Consider the following 6,000-nt stretch of genomic DNA (forward strand, 5'->3'; position numbering starts at 1 on the left):
AGCACATTCATAGATCCATTGGGGCCAAATTCTCTGCTGGCATACCTCCAATGAAGTCAGAGGAGTTAGGCTAGTGGAATAGTTGACCCATCTATTTTGGCTATGTCTACACTATGAGCTAGGTTTCAGAGTAGCAGCCATGTTAGTCTGTATCCGTAAAAAGAACAGGAGTACTTGTGGCACCTTAGAGACTAACAAATTTATTTGAGCATAAGCTGTCGTGGGCTACAGCCCACTTCATCGGATGCATAGACAATGAAGTGGGCTGTACCCAACAGAAGCTTATGCTCAGATACATTTGTTAGCCTCTAAGGTGCCACAAGTACTCCTGTTCTTTTTATTATGAGCTAGGGGTCTGATTCCTCTGCTTGTGTACACGTACTCACACTAGCCCTCATTGAGCTAGCAAGAGTATTTAGTGTAGCTACAGTAGCATGGGTAGCAACAGCGGAGGCTGGGTATGTACTCGGCACGGCTAAGCCATGCCTATGCTGCCCCTACTGCTACTTGTACTATCATGGCTACACTGCTATTAATACGCTCACTAGCTCAGTGAGCAGGGAGCCACACCCCTAGCTTGTGGTGTAAACCTAGCCTTACAGGTTCATCGAGCATGAGCTCCTTCATCACAAAGTCCGTAGAATTTCACCCTGTAATTCCTGCAGGGGAATCAATTATTCTTCCCTACTATGTACGTGAACCCTATTAAGTCCAATAACTTGTGCACGAACTAGAGCATATATTTTAGGAAGATATCTGGACTTGATTTAAAGACTCCAACTGATGATGAATTAGCCACTTCCCTTGGTAAAGTGTTCCAATGGTTTTAACTCTCACAGTTAAACACTGACTTCCCTGGTACGTGGTCAAGCCCCTCAGAGCTGAATATACTCTTCTTGTTATATCATCAAAATCCTCTTGCAAATGACTTTGAACAGCCCCTGCTGAATAGCATCCCTATGGGGAGAAAAGACCGCAGTGAAGCTCATAACCACTGCAGAATGATGGTATTGCAAAGGAAAGCCATTTAAATAGGGCAGAAAAACAAAAAGGGTTTGGCAGTTGATCCTGAGGATACCTCATGGGTGTTAGGCTGCAGAGAAGATTTGGCTCTACTGCCATCTAATTGATGTTACTCTAATCAGTGAACCAAACTTTTACTCTGTTTCCCAACTGAAACTGCAATTTAGAAATCGATAGTATGATCTACAGCACAGGGCTAAAAGGTTTCTGCAGGTTTATTTAAAAAAAAAAAAAAGAAAAAGAAAACAATACCACTGACATCTATTCCTGGCTCATTTCATCCTCAAGATATCCCTGCAAACTTTAGAGTGAACAACAGATCAAAAAGAGTTGTACTAACATTGTAGAACCACTCAATCCTTATTCCTTTGTGTCTGTTTGAGACAGGAACTGCTCATGGGAACTGGAAAATGCACCATCCACATAAATCAGAATGCAAGTGAATAGCAAAGAAAGTTGTTAATGTATTTCACATGAGGAATTTAAACATCCATGTTCAAAGCATGAAGGTCCCAGTTCTTCAGTCCCTAAGTAGCCAAAACTAGCAGTCACTTCAGTCTTAGTGTTACCCATGTGGTCAGTGTTGGTGATAGCTTTACATACAGGAGGTGAAACAAGTCTTTTTGAGAAATGTGCTGATCTACTCTCAGCTTTTGTAGGGCTTTAACTATATCAGTCTGACCCCCAGTTATAGACACAGTTATACTGGTGTAAAAGTGCTTAGGTCGATATAACACTCAATTTTTTTCCTGAGTTAGCAAACTGAAATATCTCTGACTCTGAAAGCTGTGCCTTTAATTTTGGCATTTCGAAGTATAACAAATAATGTACGACTGGGCCTTTTCTCTGTGTAGCTTGTGATTTGTGAAGTAAAACAGAGTGTGTGTTCTAAAATCACTGTAAATTCTCCATTATTAAAAGGAGAACATTAACAAGGTCATTGTAGATTTAAAGGGTGTGTCTTTAGTATGTTACTGCCTGCAGAGATTGAAAGTGTACCTTTACTGCTTGTTTAATGCGGAGCCTGAATGCATCTGAACCTCTTCCAGATAGATGTCCTGTGATTTACATATTTGTGAACTACTGTCTCTTCTTTTCTTGTATCCACTTGGAAAAAGCTTTGAGAGCCTAGATGAACATTATTTTTTCCTGCTAAAGAGGTCTGTGCAATAGCTTCTTTAACAATTTTAACAGTTTTCATAGTTCTTTTAATCTCTAAAACCAAGAGTGGGCCAGATCCTTAACTGGGGTATGTGGCATAGATCCATTTACATCACTGGAGCCAGGCCTGTTTACACCGACTGAGGATATGGCCCAATATATTTTAAATATTAGCACTCATGCATTATGCTATCTATTGCTGTGTTTATTAACTGCTGATTTGGTGGGGTAAACTGCATGCAATTTCACAGAACTGCAGAGTCTGAATAATGTTTGTTGTTGTTGTTTTTATACAGTAGTGAAATGGATGCAGTTTACTTGTGGCAAATCAGTTACTAGCATTTTAATAGAATACTTTGTAAACATTTGGCAAAATGGAAATAATGAGCCTGATCCTTCTGCCAGTGAAATCACTGGCAAAATTTGCGCTGGCTTTGAGGGGACCAGGATTGGGGTCAGTGTAACTAATGTGCCCTAGTATTATTGTTACTGAATGAATGTGTTTTTATATTGAATGCTTTTTGCTGGACAGTGCATTGCGCTTTTATGATTTAGTGCTATACACAAATAAATTATTTGAAAATTCAGTGTTTTTATGCCTGTCTTTTGAACTTCTACTGGAATAATTTTACTGTAGGGCGTTATTATCAGCTAGTGAGCTCCAAGAGTCAAAAGAGAGATCCTAGTTTATAGTAGCTGAGATTCTGGCCTGCAGTGTTTGCAGCCTATCTGTGTAATCTGCCTGTCTCATAAGGACAAAATGATCTTTGCTAGCAGTACATGTTTTAGATTCCTATTGCTAATATTGTGCTCATTCTGTATGTGGCATTTCCACTGTCTGGCTCCCTGTACTCCTCATTGGGAAGCTTCAATATTACAAACATGCTGGTGACTCCTGTTAGCCTTCCTGACCTAGAGAGTATTTTCATTCCCCCTACAAACTGTTGGAAGCCTTTGCAAACTGCATTACCTGATCTTTCACTGGGACCCATTTCAGCTGAGAAAAACTTGCATCCCAGTCATATAGCTGAGGTAGAAATGCCACGTCCAGTGGAGGGGAGGCTAACATTAAAAAACCAGCAGCATCCAGGATTCAGTCCACCAACTGTGGGTCCTTTCAGTTCCAAGGTGTTACATTCCAAGGTGCTACATTTCAGGGTGTCCTGTAAATGTAGCTGATGAGGAAAGGATGCTGTGATTTCTATATACCATGCAGGACCAACCAGTTACCAAGTATCGTAGTGGTATCACCTTCTTGCTTGAGGCAGGCCCAGAATCTGAACCATGACAAGTTGATTTTCTCTTTGCGGCATAAATAAAGTAAATAAATGGGTATGCTGCCCTGCATGGTGTGTCCAGTGGTTGCTGAGAGCCAGGACTATTCTGGGATAGTGAATTAGTAAGGAACTAGTCCATTTAAAGAATGCTTATTATTTACCTCAGAGGTTCCTCAACTGTTGTTCACAGAACACTTGATAATTCTTCTGAGAGAGCTGTCCTCTCGCATGGTGCTCACATCTCTTTCCAAGTGCTAACATAGCATTAAATGACAACAAAAATGACTGTAATGGGCTGTCTGTCCCCCATTAGCTGGGCTGCAAGTGGGTGTGGTGTGAAAGAGAAAGCTGAGGGAATAGGATTAAAACCAAATATTTGTTTGGTGGGTGGGTTGCCTGTTACCAGCTCTGGAGGGGGCAGGCATTGCTGTGTTACGGCTTGTGATGCATCAAAAGTTTGTTGGAATTTTAGACAATGTGGTCTCATCTCATTCCTTCAGATACTCCTGAAGTCACAATCCATAGGTGTTCTCCTAGTATTATGTTTCCAGGTAAGCAACTGCTATAGTTGTGACATAGGGGATATGCACTCATCAAGGGGAGATGAGACAGTTCATGAAATTGCAAACAGAAACCCTGCTACCCAATCTGTCTACTAACATGTGGTCCTAACTGTGAAAAATATTGGGAACCTCTGATTTATCTCACGAACCATATTGATCTATTGGTTACTTTGCTGATTTCATCCAATCTCAGCAAGTTCTCACAAGGAATTAAATTAATATGAAAAGTTTTGACAATTTCTGATAAATCATGTATTTTGTTACAATCCTCAAGAGGAATACAACTCATCATGACCTTTTGTCCTGTGACTGCCTGGCACCTTTTTAGCTTTTCTGATTTTATGTCCTATCAAGGCATTACTCTTCACCTCTTGACACCAATCCATCTAACGTTAACAATGAAGATTCCAGTCCAGTTAACAATGGTGCAAGTACATCTGGTGATGAATAAAGAATAGTAAGAGAATAAACAAGTGAGTCAGACAATGTGTGTGTGAGAGAACATCTGGATGGATTGGGCATCACCTTATGTGTGAGGAGAAAATAGAATGGATAACAGCAGAGGGGAAGTACGGTCTAGTGGTTAACCAAGAGATTTGGGTGCCCAAGTTGATGACCTGTCCAACTTTCAGAGGTTCAAATATTCCAGGAGATCTGGGGTCAGGAGATTTGGGAGGAAGAAGTTGTGGGATCAGAGGTTCCTGGCTCTGTTACTGACTTGCTGTCTTAACCTATTTCAGAGTCGCAGCCGTGTTAGTCTGTATCCGCAAAAAGAACAGGAGAACTTGTGGCACCTTAGAGACTAACAAATTTATTTGAGCATAAGCTTTCGTGGGCTACAGCCCACTTCATCGGATGCATAGAATGGAACATATAGTGAGGAGATATATATACATACAGAGAACATGAAAAGGTGGGAGTTCCCCTACCGACTCTAAGAGGCTAATTAATTAAGATGAGCTATTGTCAGCAGGAGAAAAAAAACTTTTGTAGTGATAATCAAGATGGCCTATTTAAGACAGTTTGTCTCTTAAATGGCTCAGCCATTCCCAGTCTCTACCAATGTGATATATGGCATCATGTGCCAGCAATGCCCCTCTGCCATATACATTGGCCAAACCGGACAGTCTCTACACAAAAGAATAAATGGACACAAATCTGACATCAGGAACCATAAAATTAAAAAACCAGTAGGAGAACACTTCAACCTCTCTGGCCCCTCAGTAACAGATTTAAAGGTGGCAATTTTGCAACAGAAAAGCTTCAAAAACAGACTCCAACAAGAAACTGCTGAACTTGAATTAATATGCAAACTAGATACTATCAATTTTAGGCTTAAATAGAGACTGGGAATGGCTGAGCCATTACACACATTAAATCTGTTTCTCCATGTTAAGTATTGTCCCACCTTCTTGTCAAACTGTCTTAAATGGGCTATCTTGATTATCACTACAAAAGTTTTTTTTCTCCTGCTGACAATAGCTCATCTTAATTAATTAGCCTCTTAGCGTTGGTAGGGGAACTCCCACCTTTTCATTTTCTCTGTATGTATATATATCTCCTCACTATATGTTCCATTTTATGCATCTGATGAAGTGGGCTGTAGCCCATGAAAGCTTATGCTCAAATACATTTGTTAGTCTCTAAGGTGCCACAAGTTCTCCTGTTCTTTTTGTCTTAACTTGGGCAGGTCATTAGATTTATCTGAGACTTCTGCTGTAAAATGAGGATAATACCACTTCCCTCACAGGAAGGGGATTAGGCTTAAATAATTTCAAAGGCCTAAAATACATACTGAATATAATTTGTTTGAGACTGATATCTGTTATGTATAACTGACCTCAAACATTTTTAGACCAGTTTTAAAGGCGGTTACCTTCTTGTGAATAAATAGCACGCTATTAAATGTGGATTTCATCTCTGCTTCTTGTCCTTTCCAATCCTTATTCTGGAGTTGCCATTTTATCTTCTTAACT

General features: G+C 40.2%; 1 protein-coding gene across 1 annotated transcript in view; it reads left to right on the forward strand.

Annotated features, from left to right (window-relative positions):
- TMEM179 (transmembrane protein 179) overlaps nt 1-2,710 on the forward strand; it is a 29,415-nt gene extending 26,705 nt beyond the window's left edge. Inside the window, exon 5 of the transcript XR_005598409.1 lies at nt 1,411-2,710. The gene's annotated coding sequence lies outside the window, so the exon portion shown is untranslated. The remainder of the gene's footprint in view (nt 1-1,410) is intronic.
- Nucleotides 2,711-6,000: the final 3,290 nt, after the last annotated feature.

The sequence above is a fragment of the Mauremys reevesii genome, linkage group 4, assembly GCF_016161935.1.
Source record: "Mauremys reevesii isolate NIE-2019 linkage group 4, ASM1616193v1, whole genome shotgun sequence".
NCBI classification, from domain to species: Eukaryota; Metazoa; Chordata; order Testudines; family Geoemydidae; genus Mauremys; species Mauremys reevesii.